Source organism: Mesoplodon densirostris, chromosome 12, assembly GCF_025265405.1.
Source record: "Mesoplodon densirostris isolate mMesDen1 chromosome 12, mMesDen1 primary haplotype, whole genome shotgun sequence".
NCBI lineage: Eukaryota > Metazoa > Chordata > Mammalia > Artiodactyla > Ziphiidae > Mesoplodon > Mesoplodon densirostris.
Genome location: NC_082672.1, coordinates 89,552,292 through 89,567,883, shown reverse-complemented (window position 1 = coordinate 89,567,883; position 15,592 = coordinate 89,552,292). Strand labels below are relative to the sequence as shown.

Sequence of the window (15,592 nt, the reverse complement as noted above, 5' to 3'; positions counted from 1 at the left end):
AATTTTTAAATGAAATAGTCTAAAAAGGAAAAAAAAAGTTTCTGAATCATATCCTTCAGCGTTAGCATTTAAGTGTCTCGCCTTCCGGAGTTTTCTCTGCATACATGCAGGGGAGAACTGCGGTTGGGGGGGGGGCGGTGATGAAAAGAGAAGGCAGTTGGTTTTACAAAACTAGAATCATACTGTACATAATGTTAAATCCTGCTTTCTTCATTTATGTCATTAATAGTTTCTTATATCATTTAATAAGAATAGCTTATATTTATTGAGTATTTACAATGTGGTATCACTCTTGTAAGCACTTTATACATATTAACTCACTGAATCTTTTCAAGAGTCTCTAATATGAGTACTGTCATTGTCTACCTTTGTCACATGAGCAAACTGAATCACAGAGAGATTTTAAAAGTTCACAAAGCTCGTAAGTGATAGAGACGGGATTCAAACTCAGATCTCACTCCAGAGTCTGTGACTTTTAACAATTATATGCTGTTGTCTTCCATCACTTTGAAACATGATTTGTGATGCCTGTATGATATTCAAGCATGAATAGTGTTGATTTTGCTTTTTTCCCTTAATGTTTTATTTTTGGGAACAGTTTCCCTGGCCATTAATGTGATTTGCAAACATAATATTTAATGACTGCATAATATTCATTTGTATGACTATCTGTATGAAGTCTGAGGCTGTTTCCAGTTTTTAAGATGATAAACAGAGTCCCTATCTGGGCCTGGGCATAAAGCATCTTTGGGACTAGGGTCTCCCTACCACAGCCATAGCAAAGGGCCTTGTTTTAGGAATCTGTGCCAAAGGAAAAGAAGTTGCTTCACAGTTTACATGGACAGGAGATAATCGTGATAAACTGATTTCTGAAATATCGAGAGAAATTTGATCATTCTGAACCACCTCTGAAGGCAGGCAAAACACAAACCTTTTATGGCCTGCGTCCTGACTTCTCCACCATCCTGTTATCCTGGGTAAAAAGGCAGACAGAACAAATGACCAGGAAAGCCAGAATGAAGGCAAAAAAATCCAGCGTTGCTACTCCAGCAGAGTGCAGGCAGCTTCACAACAGAGAGATCTCATCTGTGGAGGACTATCCATGGGGTTGCCCAGCAGTGGGAAGGGCATATCTTGGTCTATACGAATGTGCGGAGCTGAAGCAGAAAGACAAAACTCTTGTCTTTGCTTAGCTACGTGGAAGTGGGGAATCGCAGGCCTGGTAGAGAGGAGTCCTATTTGCTTCTGGGCAGAACTTGGCCTCCTATTTGTTGGAGACACCAGCCTATGAGATGATACCTACCATATTTGCAGAAATAATGGAGAAGAATCTTAAAGTTCTAAGAGTAAAAGCTCAGGTCTAGATCACATCTACGTCTTGGACTGAAGACCCAGAAATTGGATCTTTTTAAAGTGTGGCCAAATGATGTAATGAACATCTGGTCTTCTTGCAGATTCACTACAGGGGCAGCCTCAATGCAAGTAAAGTGCCACTCGTATTTTTGGGAAGGGGATGTCCTTTGGCCCTGGTGGTAATCTTATCAAGGTGTCTGCAAACATCAACGTCCTGAGGGCTGACATGGGAGGAGCTGCCCTGTGTTCAGCCATTGTGACTGCCACAAGCTCAGCTTGCCACTTAATGTAATAGGTCTGGCCCTCTTTGTGAATGTAACCTCAAGCCTAAGCCTTCAAGCCAGGAGATGTCATCAGAGCCAAGAATGGGGAGACCATACAAGTCAATAACATTAATGCTAAGCCAAGGATATTAGCTGACTTTCTCTGTTATGTGTACATCTTCAATCCAAAGTTCATCAGAAATGTTTCGACTGACCTTAACAGGTGCCACAGACATAGCTTGGGGGTCGGGGGGAGGGACAGGTATCACTAGAATTTTTACCAGTTCATACTGGTGGCAGACCAGACTACTTGAGGCCAGCATTGAAATGGAGGACCGTGTCTGGGGGCTGTCTCTATTTGAACGTTGTAGGAGGCAGATTACAGATTGTCAGCTCATTAATAACAGTGGGCAATATAGGTCTGCAGGGTCATGTCCAGCCACAGCATACCTGAATGGGACACATTCTCCATGGGCTCATTTAGACATAGCAGGTGATGACCAGTAAAGACGAGATTCCACGTCTTAGGAAAAGCATGACCAAGAGGCCAACAAGGACTCCAGCAGAGTTCTTAGGTTCAGTCAAGACAAGGGTAAGGTTTAATATAAATACGAGGAAATTTCTACATTCTACCTTAAATTGAACAGCTGAACTTCAAAACATTTTTAAATGGATGAAAAATTTTTAAAGGAAACAAGTGATGGCATTTTTTAAAACACAGAATAAAATGAAATATGTGTGCCTTTTTAAAAGTTTATGCAAAGATTCAGCAATTTTAAAAATAAAGCTAGTATCCTGCTGGGCAAGGATTTTTTTTAACATATTCTATAAATGGTAATAAATTGTTTACAAGTTGCCTGATCACTTTTTAGATCATATAATTGTATTGAGAGGCAAAATACATGTTCAAAATATGTTTTGAATCTGTGATACTAGAGACTGTAAACAAACTAAAGTTACTCGGCAGTTTTCAGAAACAATAAATTCAGCTTTTTGTACAAAAAATTAATTATACTATAGAAACAGTTCTTGCCCATACGCCTTGGCCGAATCTCTAATCATTTCTGAAGTCAAAGGGTTATGAATATTTTTAATATTTTTTGTTTTGAGACGTTTTGCCAAATCACTCTCCAGAAAGTTCAAATCAATTTACTTTTCCACCAAAATGTACTGTTTTATCAATTAGTAGTCATAAGCTATGCAAGAAAAAGGCTGTACCTTTTTTTGCTTTTATTACTGTACATCTTGTCAAGTACAGTGTCTCACTGTACAGTTAGAGGCTCAGTAACTGTTTTGAATAAAGAGAGAAATGTGTTTAATGATGGCTGTTTGGGGACTTTTTTTTTTTTTTTTACGTCTTTATTGGAGTATAACTGCCTTACAATGGTGTGTTAGTTTCTTTTAAGTATGTTTTTTCCCCCCTTCTGGCTTTTCTTTATATGCTGTTTTTGCATATGCATGTTTCTACTTAAGAAAGAAATTAGCCTCTTTTCACTGCTTTACCTACTGTGAATTACCAGGTATGCAGGGAAGGTGTAATTAGCCTACAAAGAACATTACAAAGCTTAATTTCTGTTTTTACATTTGAGTCCAGGCTTTGGCTGCCCACAATTTTTTTCTGCATCTCCTCTGTTAATATGGTGAATTACCTGAAATTTTCAAACGTTAAACTTACTCTTGAGTTACTCTCAGTTTGGTCATGATCTGTAGTTTCCTCATCTTTTGTTTAGGATCTGCATTTATATTCAGAGTTGAGACAAGCTTGTACTTTTCTTCGTTTATACTGTCTTTGCCGGGGTTTTTGTGTCAAGGTTTTGATAGGCCCTTAAAACGACTTGGAGAGAGAGTTTCTTCTTTTTCTGTTTCTGGAAGACTTTATAATAAGATTGAAATTACCTGTTTGGTAAAACTCATTTGTAAAACTGGACCTGGTGTTTTCCAAGTCAGAAAAAATGTTTAACTGCTGACTCAGCAGAAGTAAAGGTTTAGGATGATTCAGGCTTTCTATTTCTTCTTTAATCACTTTCAGTAATTTACATTCTCGAGATTTGTCTGTTTCATCTACATTTTCAGAATTTTGGTGAAAGTTGTTCAGAATATACCTTTTATGCCTGCTACAACTATTATTTAGTTGTTTTTTAAAATTAATTAATTTATTTTGGCTGCATTGGTCTTCGTTGCTGCACGTGGGCTTTCTCTAGTTGCGGTGAGCGGGGGCCACTCTTCGTTGCGGTGCATGGGCTTCTCATTGCGGTGGCTTCTCTTGTTGTGGAGCACGGGCTCTAGGCACGTGGACTCAGTAGTTGTGGCTCACGGGCTCTAGAGCACAGGCTCAGTAGTTGTGGTGCACAGGCTTAGTTGCCTCGCAGCATGTGTGATCTTCCCAGACCAGGGCTCGAACCCATGTGCCCGTATTGGCAGGTGGATTCTTAACCACTGTGCCACCAGGGAGGCCCTATTATTTAGTCTTAATCACTAATCTTTCTTCAGCGATGTCCCATCTCATGTTTTGCCTTATCTGTTAAATTTCTGGTGTCAATTTTTATCTTTTGCATTTCCAGAAATGCTGTTTGTTTCTTTTTCAGATCTTCCCGAAGTTTTGAAAGTCTCATGTTCCCTAGGCACACTTTTGGTACTTCTTTTATTTCTTTAAACATACTTATTATTTGTTCTTCCGTACTTAAAATCCCTACAGCCTTGTGGGTCTGGCTCTGTACCTTGTTTCTGCTCAGCTGCTCGCGTACTGGGTAACTGTACGGGCAAGCTCGCGCTCTCCTTGGAACTTTATCTGTGGGAGTTCTTTGAGGCCTGGGTGGAAAGTATGCTCCTGCAGAGAGGATTATTTGGGAGGCCCCGTAAACAGGGTGAATTCTAATCCCAAACAGGGCGAATTCTAACGCTCTAGCGTGGACCTGTGACCAGGATTTCTCAGGGCTGCCTTTCCCCCACCCCCCATGCCAGACTCTGAGTCAAGGCCGAGGCAGGCAAGTAGCCTCACCCACAGTCTGCCTCTAGAACGTGGATATTTTTCCCCAGTTTGTTCACTGTGGGGTGGGGCAGGAATCTCCGGGGTCTCTGATCCAACCTTCTATTTTTCAGGGCCCCAGGCTTGTCCTCGGACCCCCAAAATTCCAAGGTTAAAGCTCACACTCTCGTCGAGACCTTCAAGGATAGGCAGAGGCCTCTGGGAAACTCTTTCTTCCACCCTGGCTTACCAAGAGGTGCAGGATTCTTTTCCCACCGGAGGGTTCAATTATCCTCCTGACAATTTAGCTGTGGGCTTTAAAGATTTTAAAAATATTTATTCAGCATTTTTAGTCTTTTGTATTGAGAGGGCTTCTTCTGACATCAAGTCTACCATATTGGAAGAAATGGGAGTTAGATCTTTTGTTTTCCTAAAAGACAAATAAATCTTTTAAAGTTTTAAATCCTATGTAGTAACTTCTTGAGAAGTTACACTCATAGGTCAACCTAATTTTCTAGATCACAGCCAAAAGCAGGGAAATATGTTAAAAGTAGCAGTAGCTACCATTTTGAGTCTTTTAAGAATGCAAAGGACTCCGTGCTAAGTGCTTTACAGGGTTGACCTCATTTAATCCACCATCACCGTTCTGTGAGGGAAGTACTGTCATTCACATGGTAAAGAGGACACCTATGCTTAGAGGTTCCCGTGACTTGCCTGAGACCACAGAACTAATAGGTAATTCATAATATTGACTTTGGATCATCAGGAAAAGGTTAAATTGTGCCTGATGAAATCTTTTTAGGCTTGGTGCATTGCTGTTTTTAAGGGCAGCAAAATGTGTAATATATCTTAAATTTTCATTTAAATTGTGTTGTTGCAGATCAGCATGCTGTTACCATACTAAAAAGAGCATATCAAAGGATTACTGAAGGCAATTTACCTTGCCTTCTTTTTTTTTTTTTTAAGAAGATGTTGGGGGTAGGAGTTTATTAATTTATTTATTTATTTTTGCTGTGTTGGGTCTTCGTTTCTGTGCGAGGGCTTTCTCTAGTTGTGGCAAGCGGGGGCCACTCTTCATCGCGGTGCGCGGGCCTCTCACTCTCGCGGCCTCTCTTGTTGCGGAGCACAGGCTCCAGACGCGCAGGCTCAGTAGTTGTGGCTCACGGGCCTAGTTGCTCCGGGGCACGTAGGATCCTCCCGGACCAGGGCTCGAACCCATGTCCCCTGCATTAGCAGGCAGATTCTCAGCCACTGCACCACCAGGGAAGCCCCTACCTTGCCTTCTTTACTACTTTGCCTCCTCTGAGAAAAATTACTTTTAGAATTCCTCCTAAGGATTTTCTGGATATCAAATCCCAAAATGCATCTGTCAGCCTGGATGAGAAGGGAAACTTTGGCGAAAGACTTCAGAGATTAATTGCTAGACTCGGACCCCCTTTGTTCCATAATTCATCCCAAAACACTTCTCTCCCATGACTCCAGCCAACTGTGTGGTATTTGGTTCTAGTGTTAATGTATAGTAGTTCTTTCTGTGAATATGTCTTTTCAAAATTTATATACTTTTTTTTAGCAGTTGAGCCCTAATGTTAGGAATCAGACTTGGAAAATGAGACTTTTCTTAGTAATTTCATATGGTGATGTTTGAAGTACTGTTTTCTCAGATAGTGAATGTTTATAGTGAACTTTTGTGTGTGAGACGTTGCTTCCTGTTTGCCATTTTGGGGATAGACGTTGAAACTACAATGTCCGCTTGTTTTTCTCAGGCAAGTTTTCTCTCTCCTAAAGTCATCAGTCGATTGATTCTCTTACAAGTAACCAGTCTTTATCAGTCCAAGAAAATCAAGGAAAAAGATTCCTGGCAAGACACTCTGCCCAAATCCAGAAGAATGGTTTCCCTGGGGTTTTGACTCCCCCTGTGCCAGGCTAGTCACTGAGACCCATTCTGCTGCCTCTGGGACCTCCGCTAAGGACCTTGACCTTAGAATCATCTGCCCTCCTGGATCCTGACACTTGTACAGCCAGGAACTATATGAAGAGCAGGAGTCGCCACCACTTTGGAACTTAACCCACCCCTCCCCTGACTTGCATCTTAAGAATTCTACTTTCTGCTTGTGGGGCTGCCCACTCCCCTGGCCTCTGGAAGCGCTAGCCTCAAGGGGGAGTAAGGAAGGTCCAGAGTCATGCTCACTAGGGTCTTTCTGCTCTTGCTATGCATGAGGGAAGTCGAGGAGAGTGAAAACTCTCTTATAATTCTTTCATGAATGAATCTATAGCAGCAAAGAAGACAGTGCACTGGTTTATATCTCGTTATACCCAACCTTGTGCTTACGTGGAACTTCAGCTGAGCTAAACTAGGAACCTGTTCTGGAAAATGCTTTGGTCTTCTTTTGAACTTTTTCATCAAATAAACTCAGGTGCGTTTCTTAATACCTGATACCATCATTTTCTCATTTGTAAAGTGACTTTTAAAAACCTTGTAACCATAGCAGTTCAGTCATGCATATAAACAGCAGAAAAAGTTTGGATTTGTGAAGGGTTTGTTGTTACCTTAAGGATGCTACAGTAAAAGCCTTTAAGGTATATTAATGTGAGGACTAGAAAATCATTACATACTTAGTTATCAGTAAAATTTCTGCAGAAATGTCTGAATATGAGCTTTGCTATATTTCATAATTAAAGAAGATATCAAATACTATGTATTTAAGACACAGAATCTCGGAAATGATAGGACTTAGGGAGTCGAGATGCATTTTTAAGCATGGGCTTAGAAATCAGACAGGCGTGGTGTGAAAGTTCAACCCCTCCACATGCTGACTATAGGACCCCTCTTAGCCTCTGTCTCTTCATCTATATATTAATAGTATTACTTGATAGATATTGTAACTATAAAGTCAATGAGTATATGAGAAGTACTTGGAAACAAATAAATGGTTGTTACTTTTATCCCTGTGACTATTCCCTCTGTTTCTAATTCTACACATCGACTTCTGTTACTCTTGGAGACGCGGCCCCTTATCTCCCAGCCCAGTGTTCTGTTGTCTGTACCCCTCTGGTTCAACAAGCCGTGTTATAAACCTGATATGAGGTACTGTAAAAGATCCCAAAGAAGACAATAAGATTCACTCCTGCGTTTTCATCACTTCCTGCTCTGGCTGCTATCACTTAGTATGACAGCTGCTTAAAGGTACTTCCAAGGTTTCCAGTGAGATGATAAATTCCTTGAAAACAGGAACATCATCTTATACTTGTATAATATAATTCACAATGCCCGGAACAGTGCTGGGTGTCTGCGCAGCTATTCAATGAGAGAATAGCTTTAAAAATTCTAATTCTAAGGGAGGGGCCACATGGAGTAGTAGACATGGTTAGACTTGGGGAGAATGGGAGAGAGAGAGTGAACCAGCTGATTGCTAACTACCCTTCCAACCCCAGGCTCCGCCAACCTTCATCAACACATGACGTCAGGGGGTAAAACCAGAAGAAGAGAAACATCAAACCTCAAATATAAAAACGTCTTCTGAGTGGTCAATTTTCAGTATGATACTTATTTTTGAAGTCATATGTTTGTACTCGAATATCGTAGAAACTCACACAGGCCCAGACCGTGATCCTGATGTTTATAACTGAATCTTTAAGAGTGATTGCTTGCCAAAATATTCCTGCTAGCTGCTGCTAATGTTATAACTATTTCTTTGTGATCTCCTGTAATCTGCTTTTGCCGTATTATAGCTTAAGATTAATGCAACACAAACAACATTATTTAGACTTGTGTCTTAGGGGCATGAAGTTCTAATTTGGGGTGAAAATGACCAAATATATTGCTTTCTAAACATTATTGCTTTTTACTAGTTCTCATTTTTCCCCATCCATAATTCAAGTTAATGAACATTCTATAAAACTTAAAACTTCTTGTTTGTAAATATATGCCCTCAACTCTTTATTGTCTGAGAAAAATGGAGGGGAGAGCATTTCTCTGGTGATAAAAAAAGAAAAAGGTGGACAGTCCCTCAGGGATTCTGATACATCTAAAGCAGCACCTAGGCCTTTGGGACGAAGATCAGCCTGTGAGATGCCAGGGAAACAGAAAAAGTAATTTCCATTATCCTCTCAGAATGAGAAAGGGTGGACTCAGGCTCTTTTTTTCTAGCCACTTCCAATGCCTGGCCCTTATTTTCTTGCCACCAGCAGGAACTCATGAAGATGTTGAGAAGGCAAGAGGTAGCTATCATCTTGATGGTTAAACACGAGAGTAAAAGAACAGCAACAGAGACAGTCAGGAGAAGGGGCGCTCTTGGCAGAATGCTGTAAATTATTATGGACAGGAACTCACACCTTCGCTGAGATTTTATAGGCGTGCTGTAACAGTGGTTTTCAGTCTCCCTACTCCCAGCAGCAGAAGACTTTCTTTCAGCAAACTGAGCAGAACATAAATTTCAAAAGAAGGTAGGAGGTAAAGCCACACTGCTTGACGCCAAGGTGGACGGCGGAGTCTGCTCTGACAGCCAGCTTCTCCCTACCCCGCCCGCAGCCCCCAGGTCTGCCCTGGAAGCACCCTACCTGCAGAGCGTGGAAACACTGGGCTCACCACTCTCTTCTGTGCCCAGTCCACTCGCTTAACTTTGTTTTGCTCGCTGGCGCCTTTGAGAGCGTGTTAAAGCTTCTTACCCTATTCCTAGAAAAATGTCCATCCACTTCTAATTCTGCCTGCAATTTCAGAGCATTCACGGGCCACTCCACCACCATCACTGGGCACTTAAAGTAAATCCCAGCAGTCCAGACTTATCAAGTCAGACTGCATCTTTTTCATGCTAAATGGAGACAATAGCAACAAACAAACAAGAGACAAAATATGATAACCTCAGCCGCCTAAACATACTATACCCAGGGCTTCCCTGGTGGCGCAGTGGTTGGGAGTCCGCCTGCCAATGCAGGGGACACGGGTTCGTGCCCCGGTTCGGGAGGATCCCACATGCCGCGGAGCGGCTGGGCCCGTGAGCCATGGCCGCTGAGCCTGTGCATCCGGAGCCTGTGCTCCGCAACGGGAGAGGCCACAACGGTGAGAGGCCCGCATGCCGCAAAAAAAAAAAAAAAAATACTACACCCAAATCATTTGACATTCTTCTGTTTGGAATGAAACTGTAAGAAACCTAGTCTAGTTGTAGGTCTGCAGCAATGAGCTGGGTTGCCTTCAGCACATCATATAAGACTTCTTTGGGCCTCAGTTTCTTTAGATCTAAAAGGATGGGGTTTGACTGAATGATTTTTGAGATCTCTTCCAGCTCTAGTGTTCTATAATTCTGTGACCCAAATTGAGGCGAACACATGAAATCGATAGGCCTCTCCGCAAGCAAGCATCAGTTTCTGTTGTTAAGTTAGGATCATTAAGTCCCCCCCCTTTTTTTTTTAGTCCAGTTATCTCTGTGTCCTTCTTTTCCTCTTCCGTCATCTCCATCCGCAAACAAAAAGAAAATTGATTTATTTTCTTCCCTTTCTTTCTTTCTTTTTTTTTTTTTTTTTTTTTTTTTTTTGCGGTACACGGGCCTCTCACTGCTGTGGCCTCTCCCGTTGCGGAGCACAGGCTCCGGACGCGCAGGCTCAGCGGCCATGGCTCACGGGCCCAGCCGCTCCGCGGCATGTGGGATCCTCCCGGACCGGGGCACGAACCCGTGTGCCCTGCATCGGCAGGCGGACTCTCAACCACTGCGCCACCAGGGAAGTCCCCTCTTCCCTTTCTTTGACTCATTTAAAGTGGTCAGCTACTTCCCTGAGTTAAGCTATCTCTCCATAAGTTTGGGCGAGATAGAGGAAAAGATCATGGTGAAAGGGAGGGGTCAGTGACTGGGGTGCTGATGCAGAAGGGCATTCGTGGAGATAAGGAGTAATTGGGGTATGTAGGTGCCCAACTCAGAGAAGTGGGGCGGGGCTCGGACGAGGGAGACCCTAATTTTCAACCTGTCTCCTCTGCCTCCTTGAACTTAGCCCTGTCATTCTCCTTCTGAGAAAAAAATAATGCCTTGATTTAGGGCTGTCGTGTCTACCAGGCTGTAAACTCCAGTCGTGATAATGATGCTGCTAAAACTGTAATGTATGGAGCATCGACTTTGCGACAGGCACAGTAATAGAAGCCTTGTGGATTTTATCTCAGTCAATCCTAAGAACCACTCTTTGGAAACTGGTGCAGCTGGTCCTGTTTTTCACAGGAGGAAACTGAGGCTCAGAGAGGCTAAGTCAAAGCTAGACGAGCAACAAACCACAGAGCAAGAATCCAAGGCCTGGTTGTTTTTCTCCCACTGTGGTCCAAGCCCACTGGGCTGCCAGTTATTAACTAGTGAAACAGTCATGGCTTTTACAGAGTGCTGTAAAACCACATCTGCCTTAGTGAACCTGCCTGCAGGCAGGTTTATTATTACTATACCACCTCATTTTCTGCAAGAAAATACAATTTATGAGATAATTTTTGAAGTGAGCAGCTTGCCTAGAATAGGGGATAACCATCGACATGCTTTTCAGGATAAAAAAGATTTCTCTGGGTTTTTTTTGCTTTTTTTTAATTCATCACTCTGCCTGGCACATTGGAGGAGCCCAGTGAACGTGGGGAGCAGAGACGACATGGATGTGTGCATGAATGAAAAGCAGGTCATTCTCCAAAGTTTAAATGAACTGATGTTGCATTGGTGAATCCAGAAAGCAAAACTTTGGCATTCCACAGTGGCATGGCTTTATTGTCTATATTGCAGGAACAAAATATCATATAACTTTGCACATAACCCTCTAAAGCTCTTGATAGTTTTTTTTTTTTATATATATATTCCATTTCCTAAATCCCTTTGTGCAGTTACAAGTAAAGTATTGCCTCACTTTCACTGGAAAAAGGACTAATTTCACATTGTAATGATTGCACCTGCTCTGTGACAAAACCTTGATTTTTTTAAAAAAGCCATTTTCTAACTTAATAGCGCAAGGAAGGAGACTGTCCCTAGGGGAACTGTGACACAACTTTACAATTTACTCATTGTACAGTTGTCCTTCAGCTCTGAAATGGGGGCAAAATAAGGATGAAGGTGGAAGGAAAAAACGTAGAATAACTGAAGGTTATTAATAGCTCGAAGGTCATTAATGACACTGAGGGGGTAAAAATGATAAAGTGAACACAGAAAATCATATTCTGTGAAAAATGAAATAGGATTGCTCTGAGCAAGAAGAAAGTAAGGGGGAGAAAAAGGACAGAGGAAAGCTTTTTAGTGCGTTTTGTGGGGAAGGGAGGAAGGACTGTACGAAATGAGTAACTCTGAATTGGAGCCAAAGAATGGGTTCTAGCCCTTACCAGAACTTCAGAGAACATCCCTTTAAAAACAGGTAAAAAATACAACAAAATGGTGAATATAACAAAAATGAGGCAGACTCACAGTTATAGAGAACAAACTAGTGGTTACCAGTGGGGGCAGGGGTGACATAGGGGGAGGGGATTAACAGGTACAAACTATTCTGTATAAAATAAGGTACAAGGATATATTTACAACACAGGGAATATAGCCAATATTTTATAATAACTATAAATGGGATATAGCGTTTAAAAATTGTGAGTCACTCTATTGTACACCTGCAACTTACATAATATTGTACATCATCTATACTTCGATTAAAAAAAAAAAAAAAGGTAGGTCGATAAGACCACAGAGTTGGCAGAGAAGCCTGGTGTCCTAGAGACAATGTGTCCGTGCCCCAGGAAGAAAGTCCACCATCAGTAGTCTGAACACAAGTGCCTGATGGTCAGGAGACACAGCATTAGCCAGGGAGAAGCTGCTGGTACAGGAAGCAGGTTGAGCCTTTCTGAGGGATGACAGGACAAAGCTTTAGGTGAGGTGCGTTTCAGCCCCTCTGATGAGGCCTCCTGAGATCACACAGTACTCGCGAATGTCATGGTTCCCCTTCCTGCTACTGTCTACCTCTTTTTTCTACCTTCTTCATCCTCATTGGGAAAGGCATTCATTATTTAGAAGGCAGTAGCACTAGTGAAACGCACATAACTCACGTTGTGTTTGGAAAGTCTGAATGGTTGAGTTTAAATAAAAGTCTCCACAGAAATAAAATGTCCCACATGGGGGCCGTATGCAGAATTTAAAAGGTTTCTGTGTGAAATGCTATAACCTTTAACCTCTGTGCTTCTGTACTGCCTAGCTCAGACTCCAGATCGGTGTGCTGGTTTATGATGATCGGTTTTATTTTCATATCATTGGAAACAGAACCACAAAACCCAGTGGCTGCCTGAAATGCTTGAGCTCTGGTTATTCAACGTAGCAGCAGTATTCTGGTAGTGGGGCTTTTTGCTGTGTCCCCAAATACTGCACTTCCAAGCCTCATTCTGGTCCTGTTACCATGAAGGGAGATGATTAGCGAGTACAGTGAACCAACGATTAAGTCTTGCCTTGAGATGAAAAATGAAAAGATTGTGTCACAGAACCCATTCAGTGTCCACTCTGGTTCCTTTGCCAAAGGCTCTTGCTATGACCTGCTTCTGCAGGTAAGAAAAATGATGTCACCATCCTTCTGTGACATGGCTATGGTGAACTGTTCCCAAGTGCCTTGGTGTAGGTGGCCTCGTGAGGATAAGCATTCATTATTTTAAGACCGCTGATGCATCACCTCTGGGGTCTATATTTGTCTTCTAAGAGTGCATCATCACTAATGATAGGTGATCTTGTGGGATGAGATCTTTTGAGTTAGACGAGGGTGACACAAAATGTGCGTGGAAAGCAAACCCATGTAAACCTGGTGAGCCACGATCATTGTTTTTTTGTTTGTCTTAATTTTATTGGAGGATAGTTGATTTACAAGGTTGTATTAGTTTCTTCTGTACAGCAAAGCGAGTCAGTTATACATATACATATATCCACTCTTTTTTAGATTCTTTTCCCATATAGGTCATTACAGAGTACGGAGAAGGGTTCCCTGTGCTCTACAGTAGGTCCTCATGGTCATTGTTAAGACCCAGACGATGCGTCAGTGTTCAGAATCGCACTTGGAACACCTTCACCTTGTCGCTGTCACTGCCCGCCTAAATTTCTACATTTTAAATCACTTGATGATTGAGGTTGTCTTTAAGTTTGTGTTTTCATCATGAAAATGGTTATCACCCCATTCTAATTCTTGGATTCTTACAACGTTACCCCAAAAAGCAACTTTTGTAGGAAACAAAATCACCACGGAATCCCCAGGCCCCTACCTTCTGATAGTTACCTCTTCACAGAGCTGGGAAGGGCAATGAAGGTCTCTGCCCCTCGGTCTCAACCTTGAGGCCTGTGAAGCAGTGCTGGGCAAAGCTGTAAGCAATGCTTTCTAAGCCAAGTCCCATTTTGGCCAGGGTGAGGCTTTGCCCAGTAGCATGGAAGTGTTAGAGTTGAAAATATCGAAATTCCCAGTCTGTTTTTAGCTCCATCCTATTAAACTTTTTTTTTTTGACACCTCCATAGAAAAGAACTTAGCCTGGATTCTAGTTACGTAACTCATTAATTCAATCATTTATTCATTTCAGCCAACAAATATTTATTGAAAGCCTCCTGCGTGCAAGACCCCATGGAGGTATAGACAGAAATTTAGATAAGACATTACTATCCCACATTGCAGGTTTGCCTTTTGTGCGGTGGAGGGTGGGTGGATAAAAATGGTTTTTACTGGGAAAACGAAAACACCAAGTGTCAGCAAGAAGAGGCATGTGGTCCCCCCGTCTCCCTCCCCGCCCCCCCACCAGTGTCCATGTGCATGGGCAAGGGCTGTTGAACATTCCATGGAGCTGTTGCATGCAAGGTTTGGGAATTAAAAATCACTGGGGCTTTGTCTCTTTTGTGAATCCCACCCTACGAAGTAGCTCCCTGGAATCAACAGTTCAAGTATTGAATGGATGATGGTAAAGCTGGAGTATTTGAATATGTCAGAGATGGTGGCCAAAGTGTAAAGGTGCCTTTCTTGTCCACCGTCTACCACATCTAAAACTCTCTTTAGATGTGCGTCTAAAACACATCCAATTTCACTCCCCTTCTGGGCAGCAGATGTGCCCACAGGAACCAGGGCGCAGTGTGAGGTTGTCAGGTTTCCAAAAGAATTTAGCTAATGGGCTTCATTGCTCAGAGAGCTCGCCTCCTGGAGAATCAACGCGAAGGTTAGAGACAAGCACAGAACTTCAGGCTTCTGAGAGTGAGTGAGGGATACAGTTTTTGAGGGCAGTTTTTCCAACTTGGGAGTTCTCGTTCGCCCGGCCAGAAGTTGAAGCAGCTACTTCCTCCTGCATAAAGGGAGGGGAAGCCGACGTGCATGCTTGTGTTGAAAGTCAGTTAATTCAAACTTGAGGCAAAAGTTCTTGGTCTGGGAGAAGGCCAGAATGTTGAAGGAGCTCTGCAGCATCTCCACCAGAGGCATTTCTGAGTAATCTGTCTCTTGACTGGCTTAGGCGTACAGGTAACGGCACAGCCGACTCAGGGCTGCCTCCAGGCTTTAGTGTAAAATGTATTCCGGGTGCCCCTGTAAGCAGTAGGGAATGAAACTCACTGGCACGAAGGCTAATTGTATACAGTTCAGACTCCCCCCGCGGGAAAAAATGTTTTGGAAACTCAACTTTAGTAACCTGAGTCATGAGCTACTTGTTTTCTGCAAACATCAGAGGTAAACAGCACCTGTACCATAAACTAGTTTACGGCGTAGCATTTCCGGATCCATTTCTTTTTCCACTTAAGAACAACTTTTTACTTTGTACCGGAACTTTCCTGAGATTCAGGGAGAACCGTGGAAACCAGCTGCCAGCCTGTTACTGTGACCTGTGCGAGAGCGGGAAGCCCTCACCCAGCTCCACGCCCGCCTCGCCCTGCGGCTGCCTCCCGTGATGTTCCTGAGCTCAGAGCCATGGGCGGGAGGAGCGTGGAGGCTGAGTTGGGTGATTAGATGCTGAGGCTGAAGGGCCAGGCGGGCTCCCTGCCCCCCACTGTTTTTTATCACCCAGGGCTGTCTGTGCACAACCATA

General features: G+C 42.7%; 1 protein-coding gene and 1 pseudogene across 2 annotated transcripts in view; both read left to right on the top strand.

Annotated features, from left to right (window-relative positions):
* Positions 1-15,592, top strand: part of UBE3D (ubiquitin protein ligase E3D) — a 232,058-nt gene that overhangs the window by 118,199 nt on the left and 98,267 nt on the right. The window lies entirely within an intron of this gene.
* On the top strand, positions 1,017-15,513 carry LOC132500405 (cytosol aminopeptidase-like; annotated as a pseudogene).